This window comes from Mustela lutreola, chromosome 5 (assembly GCF_030435805.1).
Source record: "Mustela lutreola isolate mMusLut2 chromosome 5, mMusLut2.pri, whole genome shotgun sequence".
Classification (NCBI taxonomy): Eukaryota; Metazoa; Chordata; class Mammalia; order Carnivora; family Mustelidae; genus Mustela; species Mustela lutreola.
The window spans coordinates 70,729,327-70,749,915 of NC_081294.1; the positions used below are offsets into that span (position 1 = coordinate 70,729,327).

At 40.0% G+C, this 20,589-nt stretch overlaps 1 long non-coding RNA gene across 1 annotated transcript; it reads right to left on the minus strand.

Moving 5' to 3' along the window:
- Positions 1-1,637: 1,637 nt before the first annotated feature.
- Positions 1,638-19,718, minus strand: LOC131831367 (uncharacterized). Its single transcript, XR_009353622.1, has 3 exons — positions 19,537-19,718; positions 8,452-8,567; positions 1,638-1,798 (listed from the first exon to the last, which is right to left on the minus strand). It is a non-coding gene; the product is annotated as an uncharacterized LOC131831367 (long non-coding RNA).
- Between the last annotated feature and the right edge of the window lie 871 nt (positions 19,719-20,589).

Genomic DNA, 20,589 nt, shown 5'->3' on the forward strand with positions numbered 1-20,589 from the left:
CGTCATGATCTTTAAGGCCACCTCTACTTCCAAACAATTCCTATGATATTTATCCTATCTTGCCTCAAAGAAGAAATATAATATAGATCTATATTGTTGTGACTCTGGAGCCAGCTTTTCCATTTACTAGATATGATACTATGAGCAAGTTAATTTGCCTTTCGAAGTTCTGCTTCTTATTTTGCAATGCGATTAGCACAGGATGAAGATTAAATAATAGATGTAATGTGACTGGCGCATACTCAGCATTCTATTAAAGATAACTACAGCCATTACCGTTTGGGAAACATAAAAAGTAAAAAGTGTCTGCTTTTTAAAATGTTGTTATGTTTGCCCTAATTCTGCCCTTAGTCTACTTCTCCTTCTATATCCTCTTAGAATAATAGTAACTAACATTTATTGGTGGTTACCAGTGTTCTACCTATTCCACTTGTACAAACTTTAGTCCTTGCAGCAAATCCATGAGGGTAGGACCTCTTAATTTCACCATTTAATACATGTGGAAACTGAGCATTGAGGGATTAAGTCACCTGTCCAAGGTCACACAGCCAGTAAAGTGTCAGAGCAAAGCAAAACGGCTTTAAAGTTCACATTCTTAACTACTATGCCACAGCAACCTCAACTAGCAAACCTAAGCAGATAATTCCCAAACCTAGCATTCTGGGGCTTTGGACCAACATTTCAAAACAAGGCTAAAGCCAGGAGGGTGTTAAAACCAGCCAATGGAATTTCTGTCCCTATGAGTTCAATCCCAATGGTAAAAGTTGCAATGACAAAAAGTGCTACATTTGTACAGTCAGTTGGTAGTGACCACAGCAAGGTTCCTGCTAAGCAGTACTCTAAGATGAATTATGTCAAACAGCAATGACATACACCATTCCTATGGTAAAAGACCCACTTACACTTGTTCCCATCCTCTGGAGGATAACTAACATTTACTGAGTGGTTACTACTTTTGAAACTGAGTCTACAAAAAGACAATTACCTCACCAAGGTAACAGAGTTGAGAATACAGGATATACAACATATGGCTTCAAACTCTAAGTACTGAGCACTTTGTACCTGGTATCAGAATATATTAGAAATATTATTGAATCGCCATTGCATACCACTCAACCTGTTCACCCAAAAAGCCATGGAATCATCTTTGGTTTCTCTTTTCCTTTCATGATATGCATGCAATCCCTTACTTGTTTCTAGTATGTATACCAAAAGCAATAATTTCTTATTACTTTTCTTATTACTCTTATTACTACCACTCTCATCCAAGCTACTATAACCTCTCTCCTGAATGAATGCAATAGTGCCTTAGCAGTGCTTTCTTCTACCTTGACCCCTCTATAGTCTATTCTGCACAAAGGAACCAGAAGTGATCCTTCATGGTCTCACTCACTGGAAAATCCTGAAGTCCTTGCCCCAGACTGCAAGGTCCTTCATGCTCTGGCATTTGGCTACTTCCATCTACTAAACCTCCCCACCCTTGCTTGTCCACTCCAGTGACAGTAACCTTTCCTTTACTATTCCTCAAAAACACCAAGTATTCTTCATCACTAGGTAGTTTGTAATTATTATTCCTTCTGCTTGAAATGCTTTTCTTTATTCATTCAGGACTCTACTCAAAAGTCACTTACCAAAAAAAGGACATACCTCCGCTTTCTATGCAAAATACCACACTCCAGCATTTTCTATTCCCTTAGGCTGCTTCATTTCTCTTCACAGAAGCTACTCAGAAATAACTTCTCTTCTTGTCTTCTGTAAAAATCTAAGCTCTAAGTCAGAGCTGATAGAAGAGTAACTTCTGAAAACAGAAAAAAAAAAAGGCCAGTAAAGTAAGGAAAAAGACAAAAGTCTAGTTAAGAGAACTGAATACTACACTCACAAACAGTATCCCTGAAAAAGAAAGAGAGCTCAGAACTGATGGTTCTGTGGTAGCAAAGAGTACCAGGATCCCCATCCTCCACAAGTGCTGAACCTCAATGTGACACAGAAGCAGAAAATTTTGATCCACTAACAAAACACCATATGTTTAACCATATGTTAAACCATATGTTTAGGGCGCCTGGGTGGCTCAGTGGGTTAAGCCGCTGCCTTTGGTTCAGGTCATGATCTCAGGGTCCTGGGATCGAGTCCCGCATCGGGCTCTCTGCTCAGCAGGGAGCCTGCTTCCCTCTCTCTCTCTGCCTGCCTCTCTACCTACTTGTGATCTCTCTCTGTAAAATGAATAAATAAAATCTTAAAAAAAAAAAAACCATATGTTTAACAAAACACCATATCCACAAACATCCACACCCTATCAGCAACAATCAGGACAAAGTTAAAGGTAGAGGCATTCCTTCTATTTTCTGTGGTCCTTGTTGTACTTTACCACATAGACTGTGGTAGGAACTTTGTAGAGGACAGACCAAGAGTAAATTTCTCACCAGCACAGCAGGAAAGAGGCTCTAAGTCTGATTTTTTTATTTGAATTAATAAAAATTTTAAAAATATACTACTTTCTTGCTTAGCAAGATTTTGTCAAGTGTTCTCTGTGCCTCCTAGATCTGGACTTCCATTTCCTTCCCCAAACTAAAAAGTGTTTTCAGCTTTTATTTCTCCAAATAAATATTTTGCCCCCTTTTCTCTCTCTTCTGAGATCCCTTTAATGTTACTGTTTTATGCTTGATGGTGTCACTGAATTCGCTTCATCTATTTTCCTTTTTCATTATTATTTTTCTCTTATATTCAGCTTGATGGTTTTCCTTTACTCTGTTCTCCAGGATGCTGATCCATCATTTCCTGCTTCCTTTGTTCTACTATTTATCCCATCTCGTGTATTTTTCATCTTAGTTATTGAGTTCATCTCTGAATGCTTCTTTTTCATGCTTTCTAGCTCTTTGCTAAGGGTCTCACTGAGGTCTTCCACTCTTCTCAAGTCCAGTGAATATCTTTATGACCACTACATCAAATCCCTTATCAGGCCTATTACTTACCTCTGTTTCATTTAGGTCTTTTGCTGTGATTTTGCCCTGTTCTTTCATTTGGGACATAGCCTTCTGTCTCCATATTTTGCTAACTCTGCTTGTCTGTTTCTATGTCTTAGGAAAGTTAGTTGTATCTCCTGATCCTAAAAATAGGGACCTTATAAAAAAGAAATCCTTTAGTGTCCTGCAGGGCAGTCAATGTCCCATGTTCACCAGAACCTGGCCTTTAACAGGTGTCTCCTATGCGTGTGTGGCCTGAGCCCTACTGTTGTGGCCAAGCCATATCTGCCTTCAGTCCAGTTGTCTGTCATGGCTCTCTTAGCCTGCTATGGGCTGTGTTAGTGGGCCAGTCTGAGGCCACCTTGGGCTTGAGTTGGTCTGATTAGGCATTTGTCAGATCTTCAGTACAACTAAACTGCATGGTGCTCTCACTGTATTGTCCCTGAGAAGTTTTGTTGATAGGTAGGGCCTCCAGTCAGACCAGATGTCTGACTCCCAGCTCACAGTGGGGTTGCAGTTGAACAGATGTGTGTGGTTTTCTTCTGCTCTCCCTTGGGCAAGAGCCAATTCAGGGTGGCACTGAGTTCTGTTGGGCCTGCCTGAACACTGCTATGGAAATCCTAAGGCACATTTTGAATGAAATATAAACTCCTGATTGCAGTCTTCAAGACTCTACATGGCCTTGTCCTTTTTTAGCAATCTAATCTCATCTACCCCCATGATTCCCTCTCTCCCTATGTAGCATACTTCTCTTTTAGTTCTTTAAAAATGTCAAGTTGTCTTATAACTCAGTTTGTTCCCTTTACCTATAATGCTATTTCCCTTCATCTATTCCCACTCTGATTCCTTGCAGTCCTTAGGACTCAGTTTATATGTCACTTTCACAAAGAGGCCTTCCTTGAGCATTTTATCTGAAACCCTCCTGCCCCAAAATTCCCATCACTCTTGGGGCACCTGGGTGGCTCAGTGGCTCAGTTGCTGAGCTTCTACTTTCAGCTCAGGTCACGATCCCAGGTTTCTGGAATCAAGCCCCACATCGTGCTCCCTGCTTGGCAGAAAGCCTGCTTCTCCCTCCCCATTCCCCCTTTTGTGTTTCTGCTCTCACTGCCTCTCTCTCCATCAAATAAGAAAATAAAATCTTTAAAAAAGAAAAAAAAAAAAAAGACTATCCATCACCTCTACCTCTTTGATTTATCTTAGCAAAAGGCAGAGTTTTTCAGTTTATATAAATAAAACAAGATCCAAATACATACTGCATACAAAAAACACCCTTAAAATTCAAATTATCTAAGACAATTCTGTAGGTATAAGAAAAGTAAAAGATACAAGGTTCAATGGCTGTATTAATACCTGGCAATATAAAGTTTAAAACAGGAAACAGTACTACAGACAAAAAGAAATATTTCAGAGCACGAATGTGGCTGTGAGTTAAGCATCTGCCTTCAGCTCATGATCTAGGGGTCCTGGGAGGGAGTGTGCTTCTCCCTCTCCCTCTGTGCGTCTTCCCACTGCCCCTACTTGTGTTCTCTCTCTCTTGCAAATAAAAATCTTTAAAAAAAGGAATATTTCATAATATAAAAAGTCAATATGTCAGAAAGATATCACAGTTATAAATATACATACTTAAAGACAGTCCCCAAATACATGAAGTAAAAACTGACACATATTTCAACAACAGCTGGATATCTGAATACCTCACTCTTAATAACTGACCTAATACTATACAGAAAATCACCAAGAATATAAGATTTGAACGATGTTCAATGATGTTGAATGATATTGAACAGAATATGTTCCCTCGAATATGCCCCTTTAGCATAAGAACTATTGTGAACTAAAGACATTTGAAAAACAGCAGATGCAAGAAAGGCACTCTGGGGGCGCCTGGGTGGGTCAGTGGGTTAAAGCCTCTGCTTTCAGCTCAGGTCATGGTCTTGGGGTCCTGGGATGGAGCCCTAAGTCGGGCTCTCTGCTCCGCTGGAAGCCTGCTTCCTCCACCGCCATGCCCCACCCCACCTGCTGTTCTGCCTGCTTGTGATTACTGTTTGTCAAATAAATAAATAAAATCTTTAAAAAAGAAAAAGAAAAAGAAAGGCACTCTGACTTTTCATTTTCTTCCTAAAAGCAACAGATAAAACTCTTACGGGAAAGATTCCTATATCAGGAAGAAAAAAAAAAATTCTAATCATCATCAAAGACAAGGAGCAGAGGCCTAGACAAGTTACCTTGTTAAAGTAACTCTTAACTCTTAACTTCTGTTAGTCTCCCACTTATTTTGTTATTTTTCCACAACTGCTACTCTTTGTTCAACCTGGTATAAAAGCACTTAATCCCAACCACTTTTGGGGTCTTTATTTCCTCATGGGGGCTCCCAAGTACATGTTAAACTCAACGCTTTTCTCCTGTTAATCTGTTTTATATCAATATAATTCTCAGGCCCAGCCAGATACCATGGAGGGTAGAAGTGAAGTTTTGCTTCCCCTACAATATCAATCAATATGATCTGATATCTATAAAATATTTCACCAAACAGCACTAGAATACACATTCCTTTCAGGATCACACAAAGCACTATCCAGGATAGTTCATAAGCTGGATCATAAAATAAGTCTCAAAAAATTTGAAAAACATTTATATCATACAAAGTATGCTTTTCAATTACATGAAATTATTATTTTTTTTAAAGATTTTCTTTATTTATTTGACAGAGATAGAGAGAGCACGCGCACAAGAAGAGGGAGAAACAGGTAGAGGGAGAGGGAGAAGCATGCTTCCTAAGGAGCAGGGAGCCCAATGCGGCACTCAATCCCAGGACCCCTGGATCACGACCTGAGCAAAAGACAGATGCTTAACCAACTGAGCCACCCTGGTACCCCAAAATTACTATTTTTTAAGAGATCTTATTTATTTATTTGAAAGAGAGCAAGAACATGGCGGGGTGGCAGAAGAGGGAAAAGCAAACTCCCCACTGACCAGGAAGCCCAACTTGGAGCTCAACCCCAGGACCCCCAGGTGCCTGAGTCACATGAAATTAAATTAAAAACTTAAAAAAATAGCAAAAACTCCTAGACATCCTCAAGTATTTGGAAATTGAAAAAAATACCTCTAAAAAACCCACTGGTCACAGAAGAATTTTCAATGGAAAGTAGAAAATATTTAGAACTTAATGAAAACAAAAATAAAATACATTAAAATTTATCTGATATAGCTTAAAACAATACTTAAAAGGAAACTAGAAAAAGGGCAAATTAAACTAATCAAAGCAAGTAGAAAAATGAAATAAGCACTGGAGTGAAAAGCAAGGAAAGAGAAAACAAAATAAAGAAACCCAAAAGTTAACACAGATTAAATGGACAGCTAGACAGACACATAAACACAAACATACAGGAATGAAAAAAAGAACAGCACTACTGACCGTGCAAGAATGTAAGGGATTATAAGGAAATATTATAAACATCTTCATGCCAACAGAGCAGACAACTTTGATAATGGGGAAAATCCTAAAACTCTAGAATCCTAGAAGGTACAATTACCAAGCCAAACTCAAGAAGATATAAAAATTTTCAGAAAAAGCTGAAAACCTGGTGTAGTAGGATCTTAAGCTGATTTCCTCCCACAGATACACCTAGATAACAGCCACATCAACATCACTGTTAACTAACCCAGATAACAAACCTAAGACTGACAGAATACACTCTCCACATTCAGTCCGTGGAGAGGAGGCCACCTGGTGGTAGTGGGGGGGGGGTGGGGAATGGTAGGAAGGTTAAAGTCCCAGTCAAGAATCAAAGTATCATGTGAGACTAACCACAAACTCAAGGGATACCACAACCATGGAGAATGGAAAGGAACAAACCCCATATCAGGCACCCCAGAAAGAGGAGACCCATACTAGAGACAGGGAAGACAAGTCCCCACCAACACTTGGCTTTATAAACCAGATGGCCTTAGCTTCTTGAGCTTTTACTGTCAGTAGGTCTTAATACCAGAAGCTTTAAAAATCAGTAGGCTCATTTCTGGGAGAGACAGAGGACAAAAGCAAACAGTCTCCACCTTTTAAAGAAACAACATAACGACTGGAAGAGCTTATGCTGAGTGAAGTGGGTCAGGCAGAAAGGGTCAGATATCGTATGATTTCACTTATTTGTGGAGCATAACAAAAAGCATGGAGGACATGGGGAGTTAGAGAGAAGGGTGTTGGGGTAAATTGGAGGGGGAGGTGAATCATGAGAGACTGTGGACTCTGAAAAACAATCTGAGGGGTCTGAAGTGGCAGGGGGGTGGGAGGTTGGGGTACTAGGTGGTGGGTATTATAGAGGGCACGGATTGCACGGAGCACTGGGTGTGGTGAAAAAATAATGATACTGTTATGCTGAAAATAAATAAATGAAAAAAAAATAAAGACTTAAGCTTAAAGTTAAGGCATAAAAAAAAAAAAAGAAACATCATAACAAACACCTGATTGAGATATAGCAAAGGACAGCAGTTTAAAAAGTACCTAGGTTATACCAGAAGAAGATTGACTTACTAATCTCAGAACTATGGTAGAGGAGCAGTGATCTTTAGGAGACTTCAGGAACAAAAGAGCTGGTGAGTGTCCTTTCACTCCCCAAACCTCACCCTCCAGTCTAGATACTCAGACACCTGTGAGAACCAGTGTAACTACTCTCTACCTACCTTCTAAGACCCTGTGCCCTCCTCCCACATTCCCATACTGACTAGCCCTATCCAGCAAGAGTCCCTACAAAGCAACTCATTCTGTAAGTAGACCTGGCAATAGCCAGCAGCACTTCAAAGTGACTCCTCCCGTGGTGCCTGGGTGGCTCAGTGGGTTAAAGCCTCTGCCTTCAGCTCAGGTCATGATCCTGGAGTCCTGGAATCGGGCCCCTGCGTCGGGTTCTCTGCTCAGCAGGGAGCATGCTTGCCTTCCTCTCTCTCCCTCTCTCTGCCTGCCTCTCTACCTACTTGTGATCTCTGTCTGTCAAATACGTAAATAAAATCTTTAAAAAAAAAAAAAAAAAAGTGACTCTTCCCCTAGAAACAGAGGAAGACAACCCCATACACCAGTTCAAATGCAGCCCCACCAATGGACTGGAGGCAAACACCTGATCTGACTGCTATCCCGCCACCAACAAAAATCTTACAGGAGGCAGCACAAAAAGAAAGCCCTTTAGTTCAGGGTCACTGAAATCCCAACAGACTCCGGGCAGATATCTGGTCTGAGTGCAGGCTCCTCCCACCAACAAAATCCTTTCAGGGTACAAAGCAGAGAGAGTGCCCTGCAATTCCAACTGACTACAATTCAACAAAACAGGCCAGAGACAAGTATCTGCTCTAACCCAACTACAAGCCCAAGATGGCCAGAGAATTGCCCTTTAACCACACAGAGACCAAACCCTGCCCACACCAGGTTAAGAGAGCAACTGCAGCCAAGCAGACTGAAGGCAAACACAGCTCAACTGTAACACCAGGATATACGCAAAATACATACCAGGCATCCATGAAGCATCAGGTCTGGTGAACAGGGGACACTGCATAGCAGAGCACTACAGGACCTCTTCTTCATAAAGCCACTACCTTCAAGATGAGGATACACAGCAGACCTTCCTAATAAATGGAAACAGATTCTCTGTGAGGAAACAGAGGAATCTATCCCAAATAGAAGAACAGGACAACGCACAGCACAACAACTAAATGAGATGGAGATAAGCAATAGGCATGATACAGAATTCAGAGTAACAATCATAAAGACACTTACTGGACTTGAGAAAAAAGTGGAGGATCTTCGTGACTCTTAGTGACAAAAAGATGCAAAATTAAAAGGAACTAATCAGAGATGAGAACTCAGTAATTGAAGTTCAAAATATACTTGGGAGGGTGGGGTACCTAGGTGGCTCAGTCACTTAAGCATTTGCCTTCAGCTCAGGTCATGATCCCAGGATCCTGGGATAGAGCCCCACATTGGGCTCCCTGCTCAGTGGAGAGCCTGCTTCTTCCTCTCCCTCTGCCTGCCACTCCCCCTGCTTGAGTTTGCTCTCTCTCTTGCTCTCTCCCCCTCTCTGTCAAATAAATAAAATCTTTAAAAAATAAAATAAAATACACTCAAGGGAATAATAGACCAGAGGAAGCACAAGAATTAATCAGAGAGTTGGAAGACAGAGTAATGGAAAGCAACCAAACTGAACAGAAAAGAGGAAAAAAAAAAACATGAATAAGTTAAGGGAACTCAACATATCATGATATGTAATAACATCAGCATTATAGGGATCCCAAGAGGAAAAGAGAGAGAGAAAGAGAGCAGAAAATTTATTTAAAGAAAAAGTAGTCGAGGGACACCTGGGTGGCTCAGTCATTAAGCATCTGCCTTGGGCTCAGGTCATGATCCCAGGGTCGAGCCCTGCATCTAGCTCCCTGCTGAGGGAGCCTGCTTCTCCCTCTCCCACTCCCCATGCCTATGTTCTCCTCTCACTTTGTCTCTCTCTGTCAAATCAATAAAATCTTGGGGAGCCTGGGTGGCTCAGTGGGTTGAGCCTCTGCCTTCGGCTCAGGTCATGATCTCAGGGTCCTGGGATAGAGCCCCACATTGGGCTCTCTGCTCAGTGCGGAGCCTGCTTCTCCACCCCCCTGCCTGCCTCTCTGCCTACTTGTGATCTCTGTGAAATAAATATAAATAAATAAAATCTTTAAAATAAATGAATAAGTAAATAAAATCTTAAAAAGAAAAGGAAAAAAATAGCTGACAGCCTGTCAAATCTGGGGAAGGAAACAGAAATTGAGGTATAAGTGGCACAGAGAGCCCTCAAAAGGGTCCACCACAGACACACAGTAATTAAAAAGACATAACGTAGGGGCACCTGGCTGGCTCAGGTGGAGGAGCATGTGACTCTTGATCTCAGGGTCATGAGTTTGAGCCCTACAATGGTTGTAGAGATTACCTAAACAAAAAAGAAAAAATAGTAAAGAGAGGATTTTTTTAAAAAAAGATTTATTTATTTATTTGACAGACAGAGATCACAAGTAGGCAGAGAGGCAGACAGAGAGAGAGGAGGAAGCAGGCTTCCTGCTGAGCAAAGAGCCCGATGCGGGGCTTGATCCCAGGACCTTGAGACCATGACCTGAGAATTTTTAAAGCAGCAAGAGAAAAGAAGACAACTACATAGAAGGGAAACCCTAGAAGGCTATCAGCTGATTTTTCAAAAGAAACTTTGCAGGCCAAAAGAAAGTGGCATGATATATTTCAAGTATTGAAAGGAAAAAACCTGCAACCAAGAATACTCTATTCAGCAAGGCTATCATTCAGAATGGAAGGAGAGATAAACAGTCTCCCAGGAAAACAAAAGTTGAAGGAATTTATTCACTAAACCAGGTTTATAAGAAACTTTAAAGGGAATTCTGATTGAAAAGAAAAGGCCATAATCAGGAATAAGAAAATTAGGAGAAAAAAATTCACAGGTATACACAAACATAACAAAAGTAGTAGATTAATCACTTATAAAACCAGTCCAGCAGCTTAGAGCACTAAAAGAGTAAAATCAATTATATATATAAAAATCACTCAAAGAATTCACAAAAAAAAAGGATATAAATAAAGTATGACACTATGTACATAAAACATGGGAGGGGAGTGAAAAATTAGTGCTTTTAGAATGGGTTCAAACTTTAGCAACCATCATCCTAATACAGACTGTTGTAACCAAAGGATGTTATATATAAAACTAATGGTAACCACAAATCTAAAGCCTAAAATACATACACAAAAATTAATGAGAAAGGAATACAAGCAAATCATTATAGAAAGCCATTATACCACACAGGAAGAGAACAAGAAAACAACAAACTACAAAAACAACTCTAAAACAAATAATAATGGGGCAGTAAGACCTACCTATCAATAATTACTTCGAATGTAATGGGACTAAATGTTCCAATTCAAAGACACTCAGTGACAAAACAGATAAAAATACAAGACTACTCTACATGCTGCCTACAAAGGACTTTCTTGATTTCATACCTAAAAACACATGCAGATTGAAAGGGAAGGGACGAAAAACACTGATCATGCAAATGTAACTGAAAAGAAACCTGGAGGAGTGGGGTGCCTGGATGTCTTGGTCAGTTAAGCGCCTGCCTTTGGCTCAGGTCATGATCCCAGGGTCCTAGGATAGAGCCCCACACTGACCTCACTGCTCAGTGGGGAGCCTCCTTCTCCCTCTCCTCCCCACTCATGCTTCCTGTCACTATCTCTCTCTCTCATATAAATAAATAAAATCAGGAAGAAAGAAAGAGGGAGGAAAGGAAGGGACGGGACCTGGGAGAATAATACTTATATCAGACAAAAAAAGAGTTTAAAATAAAAGACTGTAACAAGACAAAAAAGGACACTACAGAATCATAAAGGAAACAATCCAACAAGAAGATATAACATTGCAGCCACCATGGAGCACCCTAATATATAAAACAACTATTAACACACATAAAGGAAGAAATCAATAGTAATACGATAATAATAGAGACTTTAACACTACACTTATATCAACGAACAGATCATCCAGACAGAAAATCAACAAGGAAATGGTGGCTTCAAATGGCACTACTCAAAACAAGTCTAACGCATACATTCAGAAATTTCCATCCTCAAATGTGACTAAACTTCAGAAAATGGTGTTTTCTTTCTCTGATTTACTTATAAAGCTTAACATAATATACTCTTGCTCTATGCATGTCATTGAAAATGGTAAGATTTCTTTTGTTAATGGCTGAGTAATATTCCAGTGTGTGTGTGTACACACATATACAGATACTTATGTGTGTGTATATATACACACACATATACACCCATATACAAAAACATTCCATGATCATGGATTGGAAGAACAAATATTGTGAAATGTCTATGGTCCCTACAGCAATCTATACATTCAACACAATTCCCAGGAAAATACCATCAACATTTTTCACAGGGCTGGAAAAAATAATTCAAAAATTGTATGGAACCAAAAAAGACCCCAAATAGCCAAAGGAATGCTGAAAAAGAAAACCAAAGTTGGGGTCATCATAATCCTGGACTTCAAGCTATATTACAAAGCTGTAATCATCAAGACAGTATGGTACTAGCACAAAAACAGACTCATAGATCAGTGGAACAGAAGAGAGAACCCAGAACTGGACCCTCAACTCTATGGTCAACTAAGCTTCAACAAAGCAGGAACAAATACCCAATGGAAAAAAAAAAAGACAGTCTCTTCAACAAATGGTATTGGGAAAATTGGACAGCCACATGCAGAAGAATCAAAGTGAACCATTCCCTTACACCACACAAAAAATTAGACTCAAAATGGATGAAACACCTAAAGGTGAGACATGAATCCAACAAAACTCTAGAGAACACTGGTAGATCCTATTTAATTTGACAATGTAAATCCAGGGGAGTTGATCAATGAGATGTCCTAGTTTCCTTGTGAAATGTCATCGGCACAGTTAGAGAACCGAAGAGAAATCACTTTGCTGTATGCCCACTACCTAGGTATTCATTTCCCAAGAAAAGTAACTACCCACAGATGAAAACAAACCCTGTGGGGGCATAAATTATTCCCAATAGGGTTGTACAGAATTTCTGTGTTTACCTATTCAAGCCAGGGAACAGGTTCTCAGTGCACATGGGGAGAAAATCTCCTAGTCTAAATGAATGAGTCATTCTAAATAACTTGCAAAAACAGGTGGGGCTAGTGAGATCTCTCAGGGAGCAGGGACAAGTTGAGCTTGTTAAGAGACTTCTTATGGGGTTCAACTATAGTTTAGGGTGACATTAGGAAAAAAGAGAAATTAGCCACAGGAAGAACCAGGGAGACTTTAGCATCATGGACAGATCAAAAATTTTGATGACAAATCCAATAGGCTGAAAGGTTACCCACTTAGCAATGACCTGGGATCATTAGCAATGACAAATGAGAGAGTTCTCTTTTTCCAGGCCAATGCCAGAGTAAACAAAAGGAAAACTAAAAAAGATTTTTTAAAAGATGTTATTTATTTACTTAAGAGACAACAAGTGTGTAAGCAAGAGAGAGAACAAGCACTCACAATGAGGGCAGAGGGAGTAGACGCACACTGTCCTCTAAGCAGAGACCCCGATATGGGGCTTGATCCCAGGACCCCGAAATCATGACCTGAGCTAAAGTGAGACACTTAACTGAGTGAGCCACCCAGGCAAGATTTTGTTTAATTAAAGTATTAAGTCTTGTTCTGGCATCTTGGGCAGAAGGAATCTACCTTGATGTCAGCTTCTTCTCTCCTCTGTCAATGTGATTTGGAGACCTCCAGCATCTCTACAGAGAAGACCATCAGGTAGAAACTTCCTCAGCTATAAGATGTGTATCTAAGGTTCAATGCTCTCTAATTTTCCATCAGTGTCAGTGGTCAGGAGCTCTTGGTAATGGTAAGGTCCTTTCTGTTACGGGACTATCAAACTCAATGGTCAAGAAAGAATGAGATGTTATACATTGAAAAAAAATTATTTGTATTATAGCACAGGTATAGGACCCATGGGCAGAAAGAGCTGCTTTGTAAGTGTGAGGAGTGACTGATCACATAGGGTTTTCTAACCTATGGAGGAGGAAGGTGTATTAGGGCTCCAGAAAATTGCATCTATAAGTTTCTGGAGATCTTATTATTCTCAAGATTGGGCTTTTCTTTTAAATCATTAAGACATGACAAAGTGATGGAGTTTCATGTTCTTCACGACTGTGACCATTTATCAGCTGACCATTGGCTTCTTCCTTTCTTTCTTCTTGAGCAGTCAGGAGTTCCTGAAAAAATGTTATATACATCCCACTCCCACCTTGGCAGGGGCCAGGTAGAATGTCACTTTCCCTATTGCCTTCAGCTTGCCTTTTGTTATCTCATCATTTTTCCCCCTGAACAATTCTGACCCTTTAATCTTTAAGGTTGTTGAAAGTGGAAATGTCTCCTCTTCTGTAGCTTCTTCCTGCTGAACAAGGGCAGAGAGATGTCCCTCCCTATGAGTCAACATAGGTCAGTTGAGGAATATATAGGGGAGTTATGAAAGGCAGAGGCAGTAGAGTCCAATCTGGACAGCAAAGAAGTATCTCTGTGGGTGGTAAAGGGTACATGACAACATGAAGTTAATTGTAGTGATGAAGTCTCAACAGCAAGTGGAGAAACACTAGAAAAGGAAACCTATTAGAATTAAAATGGCTATAAGAATAAGTCCAGGGGCACCTGGGTGGCTCAGCTGGTTAGATGGCTTGCTCTTGATTTCAGCTCAGGTCATGATTTCAGGTTCCTGGGATCAAGACCTGCTATATTCAGTGAGGAATCCACTTAGGTATGGCTCTCCCATGGCTCACAAGCTCTTTCTCTAAAATAAATAAGGAAATCTTTAAAAAGAAAAAGAAAAAAAAACAAAGAATGAGAAGCCCAACAGAGACCTTTAATAATTGACCATAGTCTTCCTCAAACCAAGAATTTGGGGCCCCTGGGTGGCTTGGTCATTAACCCTGCCTTTGGCTCAGGTCATGATACCAGGGTCCTGGGATCGAGTCCCCCATCAGGCTCCCTGCTCAGCAGGAAGCCTGCTTCTTTCTCTCCCACTCCCCCTACTTGTATTCCTCTCCCACACTCTCTCTCTCTCTCTCTGTGCCAAATAAAAACATAAAATCTTAAAAAACAAAACAAAACAACAACAACAAAAAACAGGAATTAAACCAGTCATTGCAGTCACTGAAAGAAAAAGAAGGATTCAGTGAAGCCTCAATTTGAGTATTCATGACAGTTAGTAACCCTATCACATTTTTGTGGTCATATGGAGTATATACACGTAACACTGTTTTAATGAAGCATAGCTTTCTCCTTGAGCTGAAGTCAGAATATGAAGACCCATCCAGTTTTGGACACCCACCCTCTTGAATTTGTGGATACCTATACGCTGGGTCTTGTTAAAGGGGGCCACTGTATGCTTGGCTAAGCCTCCATTTGCAATTTTTGTTATCACTAGAGATGACTCCTGCAGCAAGTCTGGCTAAGGGATAAAACTATCAAGAAACCCTCTTTGTCTGATGTCTAACTCTAACAATATCTTAATTTTGAGGAATCACTGGAAAATGGGAGAAGACCTGTCTGGGAATATAGGCATCCCCAAGTGCATCATCCAATTCAATCATAAGCAAAACTATGCCATCCATTTTCTCCACAAGCACATAATTAATCACATAAAATAGAGTATGTCCCAGCTTTAAAAGAGGAATTCTATCATCCTAGCCACAAAGAATTGATCAAGGTGATAGCTGAGTTATAAAATTGGTGGGGAATCCATCCCACTTTCCATCTTGTTCAAATAATCCTATGCCTATGGGATCTTGTTAATATCTCCACAGAGTAACAAGCAAGATTGTCTATATATTAGCTACTATGGCAATTTCTCTGAGGTTTACCTCAAGTTGTCTAGCTTGGGCAAACAACAAACATTCAAAGGCAATTAGAAATAGAATTTCTTTTTAAAGATTTTTATTTATTTATTTATTTGACAGAGAGAGATCACAAGTAGGCAGAGAGGCAGGCAGAGAGAGAGGAAGGGAAGCAGGCTCCCTGCTGAGCAGAGAGCCCGATGTGGGGCTCGATCCCAGGACCCCAGGATTATGACCTAAGCCAAAGGCAGAGGCTTAACCCACTGAGCCACCCAGGAGGCCCTAGAAATAGAATTTAACATGCACAGGGATGTGTCACGGAAACATAATTTTTCTCTCCAAAATTATCATTTCCAGAGATAGCCAGATCAAGACAAATTTATTCAAAAAAACAAGTTCAATTTTAACAAATTTGGCCTAATTATTTACACAAGCTCAGCAAGAATAGTGATTGGTCATATATATCTTTTTAAAATTTGCTTTGCTGGGACGCCTGGGTGGCTCAGTTGGTTAAGCAGCTGCCTTCGGCTCAGGTCATGATCCCTGCGTTGTGGGATCGAGTCCCACATGGGGCTCCTTGCTCAGCGGGGAGCCTGCTTCTCCCTCTGCCTCTGCCTGCCATTCTGTCTGCCTGTGCTCGCTCTCTCCCCACCCCCGTCTCTGATAAATAAATAAAATCTTTTAAAAAAAAATTTTTTTTTTAAATTTAAAATTTGCTTTGCTAAACTTTTCATAAGGAATCTCGATTGAACTTGTAATAGCCTCTATTCTAGGCCAGAAGCCAAGCCAAATACTTGCCATGAGACATGCCTGAAATATGTGTAAATTTGGTGAATTCCTCTTCTCAAGGTCCCCAAAATACTCTGAGCTTCCTGCACCTGTCAGGAAATGAGATTCTTTACTCACCTGATAAGGCTGCTGGAACTCTGTAAAGTAAGGTATCAGGCCAACATTTCTAAGGGGTTTTATTGGCTTCATGTTTCATAAAGTCATCCTTAGTTCCCTAAAGCAGTATGGTAATATCTGAATCTATGCATGTCTCTTTCAAATATGACATTCCAGTCAAAGCCAAATAACCAACATTTCTAATGGTGTTCTGTTACAAAAACAGATTCTCATTGAACTTATGCAAACAACTGTAATTGCTATAAAAGAAAGAATATGCTCTAATTTTCTGAATTTCACAGGGTCTACATAGAAAGAAAAGTTAAATATTTCAATTTTCTCACAAATATTTTATTGTACTTTTGTATATCATAAATATCTTTTTTTTTCTTATTTGACAGAGAGAGGTACAGCGAGAGATGGAACACAAGCAAGGGGAGTGGGAGAGGGAGAAACAGGCTTCCCACGGAGCAGGAAGCCTGATGTGGGACTAGATCCCAGGACCCCAGGATCATGACCTGAGCTGAAGCCAGATGCTTAACTACTGAGCCACCCAGGCATCGCCATATCATAAATATCTTAAGAGAAAGTTTCCTTAATCTGAACGAGCAAACATTGAGGCACCAGCAATGTTTCAAAGCAGAGTCACAAAACTATCATCTTCTTCAGAACATTTAGTCCCATGCTACTTTTTCTTGTTCAGTTTGAATGCAGCTTCTATTTAGTTCTAGAAATTCTTACCCATTTCAGTTCTATGATTTTAAAGATACCAAAAGCCTGCATGTTTCAAAAAAAAAAAATACTTTTTATGATCTCCTTGAAGACGAAAATCATTTTTGTAAATGAAAAAAGACTATAATGCAATTGACAAGGAAATTCAGTTATTTCTGTGACACTTAACCCTTCAGTAATCAGAATATCAAGTGATGGCCTTATACCAAAACATATGAAAACTTCAGCAACTGCATATAATCTCCAGAATAACTATAGAATTTACCCAAACATAACCCTTAACTGTGCTTCCAGAGTAACTTGGGCCCAATTAGTCAAAAAGACTTCATTTACAATTCAAATCTTGAGGAAGTTTGTTAAAAACCCTCAGAAAGTTGTAAAGTACATGCCTAAATAGCATTATGGATCATTATAAATCTTAAAACTTAATTACTTATTTAACCAAGGTGACAATACGAGATTCTAAAGGCAAATATGTAGGGTTATATGGTTGTTAGCAAAACTTAGCTCCTTTAACGTTGAGAAGTTTTTGTTGTTGTTGTTGTTTGGGGGGTTTTTTGTGTTTTTTTTTTTTTAAAGATTTTATTTATTTGACAGACTGAGATCACAAGTAGGCAGAGAGGCAGGCAGAGAGAAAGGAGGAAGCAGGCTCCCTGCTGAGCAGAGAGCCCATGTGGGGCTCGATCCCAGGACGCTGGGATCATGACCTGAGCCAAAGGCAGATTTTTATCTATTTACTTGACAGAGATCACAAGTAGGCAGAGAGACAGAGAGAGGAGGAAGCAGGCTCCCTGCTGTGGACCCCGAGATCTTGACCTGAGCCAAAAGCAGAGGCTTTATCCCACTGAGCCACCGAGGCGCCCCAAACATTGAGAAGTTTTAACTTTCTAAGTAACAAAAGACCTGATAAAAACAAAACACAAAACAAAGAAACTTTGGTTTTCTGGGAAAAGAAAAGAAAAGAGAAAAAAAAAACGTTATTTACATTTTTTTTCAAGTGCAAACCAACAATCCAAGAAAATTTTGGCTTTTTAACAGAGAATAAATCAGAATTTCAAACTTATGGGGCACCTAGGTGGCTCAGTGGGTTAAGCTGCTGTCTTTGGCTCAGGTCATGATCTCAGGGTCCTGGGATCGAGTCCCGCATTGGGCTCTCTGCTCAAGCAGGGAGCCTGCTTCCCTTTCTCTCTCTGCCTGCCTCTCTGTCTACTTGTGATCTCTGTCAAATAAATAAATAAAATATTTTTAAAAAAAAGAATTTCAAACTTATATCATTATACTTTTAAAATCCATCTGATGTGAAGAACAAAAGCAAAAGGAAATGTAGATAAATTTCCTTATAACCTGCAGCCCACTCACAAATACTTAGGAAAGATAGAATATGACATTCCTCCAGGAACTTCCAAGTATTTAATGTTAACGCCTTGCTAGAGGGAAAAACAACCTTAGCTCAAAAACAGCTAGCCTCTAGGATCCTGAAACTCTTCCTTAACATATGAAAATCCTTTTGGAAACTTCCCTTGTCTTTACCTCCCCCAACTCCAAGGTGTATCATCAATTGCTCCACACAACTGGGCAGCTCATTCTGTCCAAAGGTCCCCCTCCCTGGTCTTTAATAAAACCACCTTTTTGCACAGAAAACATATGAAGAGTTCCTTCTTGGCCACTGGTTCCAGGAGCCTGCCTACTGCACACAATATCACATTGATTTCAGCTTTAATCCTGACCATATATAAAATTCCTTTCCAAAGATTTCCCTTCATCAGCTTTCTACTTTTTCATTCAGAGTTGCTTTCCTTATTTCCATCAGTCTTAATTACATTTAGCAGAATTCTAATTCTTAGAAACCTTAGTCTCCAGAGAAAACTGAGTAGTGACCAACTGTGAACTGCTGTATCAGAATTCTTTAGATCTGAAATTTATTTTTTTAAGATTTTATTTATTTATTTGAGAATTGGGATACCAGGCCAAAATCATATGCTTAACAACCTGAGCCACCCAGGTACCTCTAGATCTGAAATTTATAAATACATTTTACAGTTTCTAAAAACATAGTTTTTTTCCATAGTACAATTTTTCAACAAAGCATAAATCATGTTTACAAAGAGACCCAAATATCCTTAGTTTCTCTGCAATAAGAAGCCGAAAAGTACAAACTTATGTTTGGAAATCAATGCTTTATACCTATTTGGAAAAGGCCTATACATCCAACGAATTCAATCCTATATATCATCTAGGAAAACTTTAAAAGTTTCAGGTTACCAAAGACCATGAAAAGCTACCTTAACAATTACCCACGGAAACTTTGAGACAGATAAAATTAACCCTCATTTTAAGTCATCTTCTGGCTGACAAATTCCAACAGAGACCATGGGCTTATCTGACTTTCCACAAACCTGGATAAAAGTTTTATATTTAATGCTGATAACTCTAAACACATGTTTATCTTAATTAAACCAACAACCTTAAAATGTTTTCAATAATAAATATGTTCCACCTGGGTCCACTTAACAGTCAACAATTTGCTCCCCAATTTTTACCTGGGACGCTGGTGAGGAAATCTGAAGTGGGCGGTCTAAGCCCAAAAAGCTCTCTTTGCTCCTTGACACTGAGGGGTGGAGGAGGAACAAACCTTGGCAGAGACGCAGAGGACGGTATAGGAACCAGTTATGCAGGCTGCACCCAAGGTGGTACAGAAACAGGAGGAGGGGTGGACAGGAAGGCAGAAGAGGCAGCTAAAAGCCCAGAGGGCAGAGTAAGAGGTCTCCGGGTCCTAAAGCTCATCATCTTTGACAGATGAAGAGGTTTCCTTTCCACCAACAAATGGAAATAGGCAAGGCAATCCATGTCTCGCTGGAGAAGACAGGGAACTTCACCAAAACAAAAGGAGTTTGGGCAGCTGCTTGGAAATATTCCCTAAAGTCCCCATCCCAAGGTGGGCTTACCAAAGACAGTTGGTTCCAATTATCATAGCCATTAACCCAGGAAATGAATGAGGGAGAAGGCCCTACATACAGCTAGAGTAGCCTAGGTTTATTAGAACAGTGAGAGAAGAGAGTCAAGTGTCCCCTTTATCAGGGATGGCCTGTGCTTCTTCCAGCAACCTGGGTTTATTCAGAGGAGGTCCCTTTAGATAATTATTATCCAATATATCTGGAGAAGGTTTTCTAGCCTGGTTAGTAGCCAAACACATTCTGCAAGAGGGCCTTGCAGAGGGATTCTGACTTAAGGCCACGAAGGCCTGGACATAGGGTACTTCCATCTACTTGAGTTTCCTACAGAAGAGATCTAACTGGTAGATATTATTTAAGCTTAGTATACCATTAATGGGCCATCCTCCTCAATCCCTAAGGAGTACTGAAGCCACGCAGTGTTACAAAAGATCAGTCCTTTCTTAAATTTTGCAATCTGAATTCTTTCTAGTGGGTTAAAAGGCATCCCAAAGGAGAGTCCTTGGGAACCAAAGAAGTCTAAAGAAGGTCAATTACCAGGAAGATCCCCTGAGTCCTGGGTGGTATCCCACACAGGACATGTCAGAGGTCTCTGGTGTCAAAGCAAATGGAGACATCAGTCAAATGAAATTGCTGTAATAG